Raw genomic sequence first — 14,784 nt, 5'->3', positions numbered from 1 at the left:
GATGCTCTGCTGTAATCCCCATCATTGTGAAATCCTGACCAGGGCAGGATGATGCCATCAGCCTCAGCCAGCAATGATGGAGCAAGGACTCATGTGGAATGTGAGGCTGTGTGCCCAGCACAGCCCTGGGCACCAAGGGACATCTCTATAATGTCACTGTATTGTCCATATGGACTTCTGTCCTAGTTTTCTCTCCTTAAAACTTTCTTTCTTTTTTTTTTTTTTTTTTTTTTTTCTGAGACGGAGTCGCCCAGGCTAGAGTGCAGTGGCACGATCTCGGCTCACTGCAAGCTCCGCTTCCCGGGTTCACGCCATTCTCCTGCCTCAGCCTCCCGAGTAGCTGGGACTACAGGAGCCTGCCACCACGCCAGGCTAATTTTTCTTGTATTTTTAGTAGAGACAGGGTTTCACCGTGTTAGCCAGGATGGTCTCGATCTCCTGACCTCGTGATCCACCAGCATCGGCCTCCCAAAGTACTGGGATCACAGGCGTGAGCCACGGCACCCGGCCTCCTTAAAACTTTCAAAAGGGGCACTCCATTCTGTTGCCAAGACCACTTGGTTGGACTCTGATGCCTTCCTTGGTTGTTAAGGCTTCTTTTCCTAAGGATTTGCTCCTTACACCTTTTGCTTTTCTTTTCCTAAGGATTTGCTCCTTACACCTCACCTGCAGCTTCTGCGCTGTGATTCCTGACACCGAACTGATAGCACGCTCTTGCCATTGAATATTGTTCTATGTCGTGCAGGCAAGATATGCCCGCACTGGACACTCACAGCTATCTACACTTGACCTTCAGGGTTTGTCCTCGCCCTGGCTCATTCCTGATGCCCCAGCCAGCCTCATGCCTGAAATGTGACACTCAGTCTTTTCTCACTGGACAATGTAAAGAGTGTCTGACCTCACCTTTAGGGTGAGATGCCTTGTTTGTAAGGATCTGGACCATGTCCCACACAACTCAGGCTTCCAGCACAGGGCTGGGCATACAACAGATGTTCAATCATGACTTGTGGATCAACCAGCTGATATCCTTACTCTATGAATCCTACAGCTACATTTCTGATCTCTGGTCTGCTCCCCACCTTCACCACCATATCTTTTAAGCATGTAAGAAAGGAAGGGTCAGTTCATGGACTGAGCAATTCATGGGTGATGCTGCTAGAAAATACATCACTCCATGATTTTGATCCCTCCCTGCTCATTATTTCATATCTTGGCTTTTTAGGTTCTCATCTGTGGCAGATGTCGTTAGGGCCAAGCAGATCCAGCCAGGCTGACTCCGCACTGTTTTCCAAGCTCCGAAAATCAGCCAGACATTCTACTGCAGATGCCAGTTTCTCATCTCTCTCTCCACACCTATGATTCATTCTCCTCCTTCCCTCTTCTATCACAAACACACATCTGTTCCGACTTAGGATAACTAAAGGAAAATTAAATGAATCTGTTCCGTGTGTCTCTAAGGTTATTTATAGGGCTTTAATACAGGCTGATACAAAATAAAGAAATAAAGAGAGAAATAAAAATAAGTTATCTTCCCAGGAAGCCAAGGAAAGTTCAAGGAAGAGGAAAATAAGTCATGTCCTTTTGGCTGATGAAGCTGTATGTGTCTTTGGTTTATCACAGTCTTTCTTCCAGGTTCTGTGAAAATCAATGAAGCCTGTTGGATTTGGAGAGATCAATATTAAAAATACTCACTTTGCAATGCAGAACATGTGCACTGTGTGTGTGTTTCAGGGGGCCCAGGTGCCGATGGAACAATCCTAATCAAGCACTTTGAGTAGGGTAAATATTGACTGTTGGGATAAGGGTATCTTTGGGTCCTTCTCTGAGCTGCCCCTTTGACTTCACTTTGTGTGCTTTGAGCTGTCCAGCCATGGCAGGCGGCTAAGTCTCTGGGTCATCGATGAAGCTTCAGCTTTCTTTACTCCCTGCATTTGATTATATCTTTTAGAAATAGATAGAGACAAAATTATAAGCTCCAAGGTGCATGGCTGGAATGTCGTGATCAATGTGACTTTTAATTTGGAAAAAAAGGTAACACGTCCAACACCTAGATGCCTTCGACTCCCCTACCCCGCCTCCCCATGTCCCTGTCAGCATTCAATCACTAAGCTTTCCTCCTGAAGCCCTCCTGGAATTAGCCGTCAAGTCTCAGTCTTTTCATCCCTTCCATCATCGTATTGGCTATGCTCATGTCTCTCATCTGCCAACATAATCTTTTTTAATTTTAATATTTTTAGAGACAGGTCTCACTCTGTCACCCAGACTGGAGTGCGGTGGTGCCATCATAGCTCACCGTAACCACAAACTCACGAGCTCAAGTGAGTTTGTGCCTCTACCTCTCTAGTCGCTAGGACTACAGGCATGTGCCACCATGCCTGTCTAATTTTTAAAACATTTTTTGTAGAGATAGGGTCTTGCTATGTTGCCCAAGGTGGTCTCAAGCTCTTGGCCTCAAGAAATCCTCCTGCCTAGGCTTCCCAAAGCAGTAGGATTACAGGTGTGAGCCACTGCACCCAGCCCCAGCATAATCTTTAATCAAGACAGGCATCTTATCCTGCTCTCTATTGCTTGAAATCTAAAATTGTTGGCAGTTTATTAGGAATCCACTTAATTTTACCTTCCTTAAGTGCTATTTCCAAACATGCTTCCTAGATAACAGCCATGTTGGCATATACATGTCTTGTATTTTCACACCTTCATGAATTTGCTCAGCAAACTAGTTATCAACACTAAGTTCTAGTGTGTTCTGTCTGTCCTATTTTCCTGATTTTCTTAAACAGGTATAAATGTTTCCTATCGTGACACCACAAGAAATCTCTCTATTTCAGCATTTAATTTGCAGTATTATATTTTATATTTATCTGCTTACCTGTTTTATTGACTTTCTTCCCTCAGTGGAATATAAGCTTTTTGAGGGCAGGGACTTTCTCATGGTTACTGCTCTAACCCAGCATCCTGGATCCTGGAATTAGTGCCAGGCATGTAATAAGCATTAAAATATTATTTTTTAATGAATGAGCAAATGAAAGTCCACTCAGGGTAGAATTTCTTATTCATTTTGTATTCTAGATACATAGGGTAAGAAGAAAAAATAATGTTTAATTGAATTTGCTTGAAAAGCACTTTTCAGGGGCACTTATCAAGGAGGGTCCTCAAAATTACTTCATCTCTGTATACAAAGCCAGATTAAAAGTGAAAAAGTGAGACTGCCTCCCACAAAGAGAAGGAAGTCTTCAGTTAGGATCAAGGACAAAAGATCCCCAAATCTCAACACCCCAAATTGCCAATTATGCCTCTCAGCCTTCAAGATTCTATTTATGAACGTAAATCCTCACCTTATCTCAAGGAAACACACTGCAACATCAACTCAATTTTAAAAGACCTTTACAGTTGCCACCACTTTGATATATATGTTTTACTGTGGCACATCTGCACTGCTAAAGTTAAGGTTGACTCAGCACTTCCAGGAAGAAATCCATGTTCTGGGGATTTATAACTCAGCCTTAAACACTTAGCTATGGCTTTGGTGATAAAGGAATGAAACCTGCCCTGATGCGCAAAGATATATGCGTGAAGCCTCTGGAGCTGTCACCCCAAGGGGCTCAAGGAGAAACCAAGGGTTTGTCTCTCTTTCATAACACTAATCCTAAATTAGTACCGAGGAACAAAAATCATGAATGAGGTATATAGCCTTCCCCCATTTCTCAAAAAGGAAAGTCTAGTATATGTGTTTGATTTTGTGGACATTCTAGTTCTTGATTAATTATTTTCTCTTTCACCCCACATCCAGGTGGCTACCAAATCCTACTGAGTCTGTGTGCTGTCTTTCATAAGCCTTCATGCCCATACAAATCACCCAGGGATCTTGCTGATATGTAGATCCAGGAAGTCTCAGGTGGAGTCTGAAGGTCTGCACAATTTCACAAGCTCTCAGGTAACCCCAGTGCTGCTAGTCCAACTCCACTCTTTGAGAAACAAGGTATTAGAGAGTCCTCCCAACATGTTCCCTCTGCTGCATCCACCTTCTTCCTCAATGCATAACCCCCTCTTTTCACACCTGACCTGTTTAACACCTGCCCCACCCTCCACCCCTATCTAATTTTTTTGCAATCCCGCCTGTCTTTATTTTGTCCTCCACCCTGCTGCCAAGGAAGTTTTAGGAGAGGAATACCAGTCTTATCAGGTTCCTAGCTTAAAACATTTTGATAATGCCAACATGGCCTTCCCTACATAATTTGGCCAGAGCTTTTTAGCTGTACCACCCAGCTATACCACCCAGCTCCTCATAGAGAGGAGGAGTCCTTCCCTTCTAGGTCTTGCCATTTTCTATACTCCAGCATTAAATCTGTCAGAGAGTTCCTAACAACTGACCAATGCCTCCATCAAATCAACTGACAGTGAGGTCTTAAAAGGTAGAAAGTATACTTTACTCAGCTCAGAGTCTGCTACTCAATGAGTTCAATAAACATTTGAGGACAGGAGGAATTCACATATGAGGAAATTCATAATAAGAGCTAACATTTATTGACCATTGACTCTGTACCGGGCGCTGTCCAAAATGCTTCACATTTATTAACTCATATAATGCTCAAAACAACCCTACAGTTAAATACTTTTTTTATACATGAGCCCCACTTTATACAGGAATGAGGTGTGGCTCAGAAAAGATACATGACTGTCCCAGAGATGCACAGTTACTAACTGGCAGATAGAATCAGAATTGGGTTTTATTAAAATCTCAAAATTCTTTCTCTTGATTACCAAGCTATATTGAAAGACTGATTGAAAACATGAACGAAGATAGGAATAAATGAATGAATGACTTTCATTGCCCTTGGAGATCTGGGAAGCCAAGCAACCTGTCCCCGCAAGCCAGTGAAAGTGCCCTATTCTGATGGCCAGTGCTAATGTATAAAAACTAAAGAAGTGACTTATGCTTCCCATTTACTGATCTCACCTCTGGCAGCTCAAAATTATGTTCGATTTTAAAAAGCAAATGTTGCCACCTGTTATTTCAATGCTTTGACACCAAGATGAAGGACATGGAAATGCTTGACCAGCATGATGGACTCAAAGAAGTTGAAGAGCAGTGAATATTTTTTACTTATATTTATCACTAAGACATGAGAGGTTAGAAATGCCAAACATCATTCACTCATCTATCCATTCTTCCATCCATCCATTCATCCATCCATCCATCCATCCGTCCATCCATCCATCCATCCATCCATCCATCCATTCATCCATTCATCCATCCATCCATCCATCCATCCATCCATCCATCCATCCATCCATTCATCCATTCATCCATTCATCCATCCATCCATCCATCCATTCATCCATTCATTCATCCATCCATCCATCCATCCATCCATTCATCCATCCATCCATTCATCCATCCATCCTTTCATCACTAATCTATCCATGCATGTATTCACTCACTTATTCATTTATCCACCCACTGATTTATTTCAATGTTCCCTCATTCACCAAATATTTATTAAGCTGTAGTACATTTTAGGTGAACTATTTGGGTGCTGGAAATAGGTCAAGTTTGGAAAATAGTGGTCAAATGAATTTTCCTAAAACATGGAAAATGACCTCTGAACCGTGGCTTGAAGGACATGCAAAAATTATTCAGGCAAAAAAGTGCGTATTGTTTAGAGAATGTGGGAAGAGAGTATGGAAGCAGTTCTAGACATCAGTAACAACAGGTGTGCAAGCTGTGTGTGAGAGAGAGCCTAGCATGCATGAAGCACTGGAGGAAGTTCAAGATGGCAAAACAGAAATGAGAGTATAGAGTGACAGGCATAAGGAGGAAAGAAGAGGTAAAGATGTGGACAAATATGCTCAATCCTCCGTTTTGCTTCTAATAAGTAAGGAACGTCAGTTTCTATGTGGATCTACAAGGGATGCCCTGAGAACGGATGGTGCAAAGTTGAAGGGCACTTAATTTAACCATATCCATATCACTATCCATATTGTTATAGGTAATGATGAAATGAATCAGCCATGAATTACAGCATTCAAACATGAGAGTCCAAATTGTGTGTGTGTGATATGTGATTTTATATATATATAATATATAAAATATATTATATATATAATATATATATACATATATAATATATATAATATATGTGATATATTATATATATAATATATATACACATATATATTATATATATATATACACACACACACACACACACACACATATATTCTTCATCTTCCTGTAAAACAACTTCAGTTCTTATCCTAAGTCTCTATTTTGCAGGGTATAGTGGGAGACAAAAAAATCACTATTTCTCCCTGAGGTCTAATGTCACAGTGCAAGGAGTTTGGGGGTAAGATGCTGTAGACTCCAGCAATCTTTCCAGCCAGTATGGATGTTTTACTATTGCCCTGCAGCCTCAACAGCTCTCTGCTTCATTATCAAGCTTAACACCATGCATTTTTTTTTTTTTTGAGGCAGAGTCTCACTCTGTCACCCAGGCTGGAGTGCAGTGACACAATCTCATGCCACCATGCCCAGCCAATTTTTGTATTTTTTTGTATGGACAGGGTCTCACCATGTTGACCAGGCTGGTCTTGAACTCCTGGGCTCAAGCAATCCATCTGCGTCAGCCTCCTAAGGTGCTGGAATTACAGGCATGAGCCACTGCACCCAGGCATCCACCAGATGTTGTTTGTTTTGTTTTGTTTTTAATGCCGTCTGGAGTCCCATTTGCCTAGAACCACCACATTGCCGCTTTCTTGTGATTTTATGGGTTCCTGTACGTGAGTCCAGGAGGTGTAGCCTGGGTCACCTCTCTTCTGTACCCAGAGATCTCTCTGTCAACCCTCCTCACTCATCTTCCAACTGATGGGTTGAAGGTAGAAAACCTCTTTCCAGGGTTATGAGGAGGGGACCCACACTCTTCCCATGATGCTACTTCATATCCAAAATAATTGTCTTTTCTAGGGTTTCATCTTTTTTTATTTTCTTTTTTTTTGAGATAGGATCTCACTCTGTTGCTCAGGCTGGAGTGCAGTCATGATCACAACTCACTGCAGCTTCAGCCTTGAGCAATCCTCCCACCTCAGCCTCCAGAGTAGCTGAGACCACAGATGTGCACCACCACAACCAGCTAATTTTTTCAATTTTTTGGTAGAGACGGAGTCTCAAACTCCTGGGCTCAAGCGATCTTCCCATCTTGTCCTAACAACGTGTGGGATTGCAGGCATGAGCCACCATGATGCCAGGCTTCATCTTTTGAATACAAAAGCCAGGAAGAAAGTGTAGGGGTGACAACATCAGTTTTCTTCCTATCATATCCCCACTCAAGGCCATGGACAGTGAGCTGATTATCAGTTTGGTTGGGGGCAGGAGTAGGAGATAGGTAAGGAAGAAACAGGGAAATGCAGAAAAAAAGAACCATAGATTAACACCCATATCGTGGTGGAGATGTGATGTGGAGGTAGATATAAGCAGAGACCCAGCAACAGACCTGGTGGATGGGAGACACAGACATATGATAAGATACAACGGTGTTATACTTGTGTTTCCAAACTTTCCTTGCAAGTGAAACTCATTTTTTCCCCATTTTCCAAAAGTTAAAGGAAGGCCCTGCCTTGCCAGTTTTTTGGGAGAATTTTGTAATGGAAAAAATGAAAGGAGTGGTGAGAGGACAAGAAAAAGATAAGAGAAAGCAAGGATGGAGGAAGAGCAGTAGGTAGCTTGAGGAAAGAGGGGCTGAAACAGCTCTTCTGTGTGAGAACAGAGAATGGAAGAAGAAAGAGATGAGAGAGCATTTTTTTTTCTTTTGACACAGAGTCTCGCTCTGTCACCCAGGATGGAGTGCAGTGGCACAATCTCGGCTCACTGCAACCTCTGCCTCCTGGGTTCAACCAATTCTCCTCCTCAGCCACCCGAGTAGCTGGGATTACAGATGTGCGCCAGCCACCACGCCTGGCTAATTTTTGCATTTTTAGTAGAGACGGGGTTCTCCATGTTGGCCAGGCTGGTCTCGAACTCCTGACCTCCAGTGATCCACCCACCTCAGCCTCCCAAAGTGCTGGGATTACAGGCGTGAGCCACCACTCCCAGTCTGAAAGAGCATTTTAAGAATGGTTGCTGAAGATTTTCTAGTACTCCCTGGAGCTGGATGTGGGATATTGCACTGCTAGCCCTCATGAGACTGGTTAAGTTTCTGCAGATGCTGAGAGCCATTCTCAGATATTTTTACATGGCCCTGGGACCCCATGGACCACAGCTACTAAGACTTAGGGCAGAAACAGAGAAAAGTACTCAGGGGCAGGGAGAAGTTTGTCACAGGTATCTTCACCAGGAAACTGCAGAGGAGATGAGAGAGTAACTACTAGCTAAGGAGGATTCAATGCATATGAGCTCAGGGAAGCCAGAGATCCTCCCCTAATACCACACAGGTCAGTACTCAACTCTTCTCTCCAAGGATGCACCAAGCGGTTCCACGGTCTTGACTTTCCAGAATAAAAGATCAATGTCAATGGCAGAGTATCATGGCGGCTTCTCAAGCAGGTGCTGAGTAACAGAGTAAGAAGAACATGGGATCTAGAGTAATGTAATCATGTAATCTAGGACTACATTAAAATCTTCAACTCTCTTTATTTTGCAGGGTATAGTGGGAGAAAAAAATCCCTAGTTCTCCCTGAGGTCCCATGTCACAGTGCCGGGAGTTTGGGGGTAAGATGCTGTAGACTCCAGCAATCTATCCAGCCAGTGTGTATGTTTTACCATTGCCCTGCAGCCTTAATAGCTCTCTGCTTCTTTATCAAGCTTACCCAAGTCTATCATTTCTCGGGTAATAAGGGAGCAATAACAGCTACATCCCAATGTTGTTGTATTTCATTAACCCGCACGCCTAACATATCTGGCACATGTGAGGATCCAAATAACCCTGACTGTCTCCCTTAAATGCCTCCCTGAAAGCTCAAGAATGTAAATTCTTATGGGTTAGGATACAAAAAGCAAAAAATAAAAATAAATCAAAAACAAAATAAATACAAAACAAATAACAGAGCCTCACTTTTTTCATTATAATATAAATTCTAATAAAGTTGTTAAATAAAGGTGGCATAAAAAGCATTTTTTTTTGCAGATCCTCCTGTTGGTAAGTTATTCATTCATTTTTTCATTCATTCCATTTTCATTAATGACATTAATAACAATAGGGATTAAGGATCCAAGCTTGGGAAACAGAAGAACATAGAGTTTGAATAAATATGAGCTGTTTTGTAGATAACAATAATAATAAATACTACCATGTACCCTATTTGAATGACAAGATTACCAAGATAAACGTTACACACCTACCTTAGAATTACACAAAATCCAGTAAGGAATGAAGACCAGTTAAACTATCTGTTAAGAATGTTTTCAACTACGCATGACAGAACTTCTAGCTAACAATGGCTCAAAGCACGAGAACATTTATCATTTATTTAACCAGGAATTTGAAAGTTGCTGGTCCCAGGGTGGGCCTGGCAGCTTCATGATTTCCTAATGGGATGTGTGTTCCTTTCTATTCTTCCTTCCTTGTTATATTGACCCATCCTTCTTATGTTTGTTACTGTGTGATCACAGCAGGCTGCCACTGAAGGAGTTCTCACATTTGCCTTTAAGACAGGAAGAGAGAAGAAGGAGAAGTCCTCATGGGGTTTTTGCCATGCTTTTCCTTACCACCAAGAAGCAAAACACCTTTTTAGAAGTCAATCAGCCAGCCTGATCAAAATGGTGAAGCCCCATCTCTACTAAAAATACCAAAAAAAAATAGCTGAGTGTGGTGGCATGCACCTGTAATCCCAGCTATTTGGGAAGCTGAGGCAGGAGAATTGCTTGAACACATAAGGTAGAGGCTGCAGTGAGCTGAGATCGCACCACTGCACTCCAGCCTGGGTGACAGAGTGAGACTCCTTCTCAAAAATAAAAAAAAAATTTTTTTAAAGGAGTTCAATCAGCATACCTGTCCTGACATTACATTGGACAGAGCTGGGTCGTAGGCCCTTCCTCTGTAGGTTCAGGGGAAGCTGGTAAAGTATACCTAAAGCTCTTCAGCTTCTACAGAGAAAGAAGCAAGAGAGAAGATGGAAGTTAATGCCTGTTGGGTTAACCACCTAATAATGTCTCCCTCAGAAACCTTCAGTATATAGCAACAACTAATATGGGGGGAACATTTACATTGTTAACAGAAGAGAGGTTGACTTACTGTGCTTTGGGATTCGAGGAAGACTTTATATAGAAGACAACACTGGAGTAACATTTGAAATAAATGCATGGATGTGTGCCATGTGCAGTTAAGGACAGGATCTTTCAGTCATGGAGAACAGCAGATGCAAAAACAAAGAGATTGGAAAGAGAAAGACATCAAGGAAGAAAGGTGAGCTTGCAGTTGGTAGAAAAATTAACTGTGCCACGGTGTGAAAGACATGTAGACAGTGAAACAAGTTAGGGTCCATTTGTCCACCAGTATTTCTCAAAATAAGATGCTGCTGTTGGCAAATAGGAGAGCATTTTAGGAGGCAGACGAAAACAGCACTAAAGAGCACTGAGTTACATGAAAAAAGTATTCCCTTATAAATTCTCACTTAAGTCTTGTTTTTGCACCAAGGAGAAAATCTTGGTTTGGTGTTGCTCTAACTTCAACATCTCCCTCTCTTATTCATGTCCCATTTTTAGCACAAAGAGAGCAAGCCTCAGGCAGAGTGCCTTGTCAACAGCTCCCAGAGAGGATTTAATAACACTGTTTGGTTTTGTTCTGTTTTCATCATATTCATGCTTCTGGTGACCTTATAGATATGGCAAAGATATGGTGACCTTATAGATATTCAAATGCAGTGTGCATTTGAATGAAAGCTATAATTTATTGTATTTTAATCTACGTAAATATTTCCCAAAGTGAGTTAATTTACAGGAAAAGCTTGCGTAAATATGGCATAGGTGGTATACTATATGACAGCAGTCATGAAGACCATCCACAGTGATGTCCTTACGTTGTAAAACCATGAAGCTGATCTGCAAGAAGGGAAAGTTTGGGAAATCTTGATCCAGTGTATGAGAAGCCAGTCATATTTCTGCAGAAAGGGAGGAAAATGATCAGATTGGTCTCACAAAGACTTGCTGTTAATAAATGAGTAAATGACATGCGAGGAGCTCAGGATCCTGCCAGGCACATGAAATAAATATTAACTATGTGAGTGCCATTAGCACTACTAATGTCATTTTCAGTTTGCAAGCAAGGTGAGTTTGAGGGTGGGAGACTGGACACAGGTGGTGAGTCAAGAGGTTGTTAGTTTGATAGAAGCTAAGCAAAATCCAGGGACAGTGGGAAGACATCGAGCAAGAAAGATTCTGCAGCTCTCCATGCGACAGAGGCCGGGGTGAATTCCTCCTTTCCCTCAGTTGAAGCTTGAAGCTGTCTGAGTCCCAGGCAGCTCACTGTGACCCACTGCCAGGGCTCCCCTGTGCGGATCTACTCAGACGAACGCTGTGCACACACAGATAAAAATCCCCAAGCACATTCTGTCCCAAATGAGGCACCTTGTCATTTTCAGAATATCAGCTGTCACACACAGCGAGAGTCCTCATCTGCTAAAATGAGAAAGGGGGCGGGGGGAAAGCAAAGCACCTGAACATAAACTAAAAAAAGATTTGAAACCTTGCTCTAAAGAACATCTCATCAGCCAGAGTCTTTTCAGTGAGGCAGCCTTGCCAGGAACACAATCCAGTACCTCCCCCAGGCAGAACGAGGGGGAGAGAAGAAGGGGGAGAGGGAGGAAGCTGCGGGTGGGTTCCACTGCCCCCCTACCACCACACACACTCCCCGTGTGTTATCCAGTTCAATCCTTATCACAGTTCTGAAGAGAGGCCAGAGCTCAGAGGAACTGGGTGACTTGCCAATGGTCACGCAGCCAGCAAAGGATCCCCTCTGGGACTGGAACCACATGTAGTCAGACCATCTGTGTCCAAAGTGCCCCTGTGGGCCAATTTTATATTATCATTTTTTTGCGGGGACAGGATCTCACTTTGTTGCCCAGGCTGGAGTGCAGCAGCACAATCCTGGCTCACTGCAGCCTCGACCTCTTGAGCTCAAGTGATCCTCCCTCCTCAGCCTCCCAAGTAGCTGGGACTATAGGCTTACCACCATGCCTGACTAATTTTTGTATTTTTTGTAGAGATGGGGCTTTACCATGTTGCCCAGACTGGTCTCGAACTCCTGAGCTCAAGTGAGCTCCTGACTTGGCCTTCCAAAGTGCTGGGATTACAGGCATGAGCTACAGCACCTAGCCCCCAGTATATTTTTCAACTTTTATTTTAGACTCTGGGGGTACATGTGCAGGTGTGCTATAAAAGGTATATTACATAATGCTGAGGTTTGGAGTACAATTGAACCCATCACTCAGAAAGTGAACCCAGTACCCAGTAGGCAGTTTTTCAACACTTGTTCCCTTCCACTCTCCCCCATCTTGTATTCCCCAGTGTAAACTGTTCCCATCTTTACTCCATAAGCAACCAATATTAAGCTCCCACTGATAAGTGAGAACATGTGGTATTTGCTTTTCTGTTTCTGTGTTAATTCACTTAGGATAACGGCCTCCGGCTGCATCCTGTTGCTGCAAAGGACATGATTTCGTTCTTGTTTACAGCTGTGTAGTATTCTATGGTGTATATGTACCACATTTTCTTTATCCAATCCACTGTGGATGGACAGCTTGGTTAATTCCATGTCTTTGCTATTGTGAATAGTGCTGCAATGAACATATGGGTGCATGTGCCTTTTTGGTGCAATGATTTATTGTCCTTTGGGCAGATGCCCAGTAATGGGATAGCTGGGTTGAATAATAGTTCAACTCAGTTCTTTGAGAAATCGCCCCCTCCACAGTGGCTGAAATACTTAACATTCCCACCAGCAGTATATAAATGTTGCCTTTTCTCCACGGCCCTGCGAACATGTTATTTTTTAACTTTTTAACAAAAGCCATTCTGACTGGTGTGACATAGTATCTCACTGTGCTTTTGATTTGCATTTCTCTGATGATTTATGATGATGATCATTTTTTCATATGTTTGTTACCTGCCTGTATGTCTTCTTTTGAGAAGTGTCTGTTCAGTCCTTTGCCCTCTAGGTCAATATTTAAGGAAGCCTAAAGGTTAAGCAAAATGAGGGTTGAAGGCTATTAGAACCCTGTACTATTATTTTTGACTTGGCTCTGTTGAATCACCCAAGACGCATCACTCCACCTGTTCCCAGACAATCCCAGCATCCTTCAGTACTTTCATAGTCATGTTTGTGGCAGAAGTAACAAACAACAGAGCTGGAGTCAGGGGACATGGCCTTAAATCCCAGGAGAATCTTGAAGAAGAGACTGAGATTCTGTTGGTCAGGGGTGGGGTCCAGAGGGACATGATGTGGAGCCTAGCCCAGCACCTCCCATTCCCAAAACCAGTCTCTCACCAGGGCCGTGGACATTAATTCCCCCCATCTCCCACCAGTCTCCTCCATCCCCGGCCCTCTGTCCCCTTGTCCACAGTTATGGACTGAATATTTGTGTCCCCTTGAAATTCAGATATTGAAGCCTAATTCCTGATATAGTGTTGTCAGAAGATGAGGCTTTGGGGAAGTGATTAGGTCATGGGCAACCTCAGGAATGAAATCTGTGCCCTTATAAGAAGAAGACACAAGGAAGATGATCTCGCCTCTCTCTCTCTCTCTCTTTTTCTCTTTCCCTCTGCTGTGAGTATACAGCAAGAAGCAGCCATCTGCAAACCAGAAAGCAGGCTCTCACCAGGTCTCAAATCTTCCAGGGCCTTGACCTAGGACTTCCTGCCTCCAGAACATGAGACATAAATTCTTGCTGGTGAAGGCGCCCAGTCCACAGCATCCAGTTACAGCAGCCCAGCCAACTGAGACAGCCACAATCTTGGCTCCAGTTTCCATTCCTTCTCTGGTCCACTGCCTGCTTATCGAGCCCCTGACACCTCTCCTGTGACCACCCCAGCATCCATTCACCCTCTACAAATCTATCAGAGTGATCTTTCTAAAACAACTCTGATCACATCACTGCCCGTGACCAAAACATTCAATCATTCTCCATCGCCCTCATATGCCGTCCCCAAACCTACACTGTCTGATCCTTATCTACCGAGCAAGCTTTATATCCTGCCGTATCCCATTTATCCCTCTACCTGGTCATACATTAACTCACATCACCCTGTTCTCCCAAGTCTTAGGGCCTTTGTAGGCGTGGTTACCATGGTCCAGAACTGCCACACACACACGCACACACACGCACACATCCTGCCTCACCCATCTACCCTTCCCTCTCAGCCCTGGTTCCAGGCAGCTCCTAGAGGGACCCCACTAACATATACTCTTGTTATAACTCTCATCACACTTCCTTGCCATTACCATTTTTCTAATCTGTCTCCCACACCAAACTAAAACCAGGATTTTTATTCGTTCATCTCCCCATCACTATTGTCCAGTGCCTAATATGCAGTAAGTGCTCAATAAGTGTTTGCTGAATGAATACATAATTGCTAAACATGACGCATTCCATAGTAGAGGTAAATATGGAATGATATGAGAAGGAATTTTCCTACCAACTTGACTCTTATAAATAAAAAGAGGCCACCAGGAGCGGGGGCTCATGCCTGTAACCCCAGCACTTTGGGAGGTAGAGGCAGGTGGATCACCTGAGGTCCGGAGTTCGAGACCAGCCTGGCCAATATGGTGAAACCCTGTCTCTACTAAAAATACAAAAATT

The 14,784-nt window shown here is 43.1% G+C and overlaps 1 protein-coding gene across 1 annotated transcript in view; it reads right to left on the bottom strand.

The window, feature by feature from the left end:
• Positions 1-14,784, bottom strand: part of HS3ST4 (heparan sulfate-glucosamine 3-sulfotransferase 4) — a 453,635-nt gene that overhangs the window by 232,906 nt on the left and 205,945 nt on the right. The gene's annotated exons all lie outside the window — the stretch shown is intronic.

The sequence above is a fragment of the Pongo abelii genome, chromosome 18, assembly GCF_028885655.2.
Source record: "Pongo abelii isolate AG06213 chromosome 18, NHGRI_mPonAbe1-v2.0_pri, whole genome shotgun sequence".
In the NCBI taxonomy this organism is placed as follows: Eukaryota; Metazoa; Chordata; class Mammalia; order Primates; family Hominidae; genus Pongo; species Pongo abelii.
This window is presented reverse-complemented; position numbering and strand designations above follow the sequence as displayed.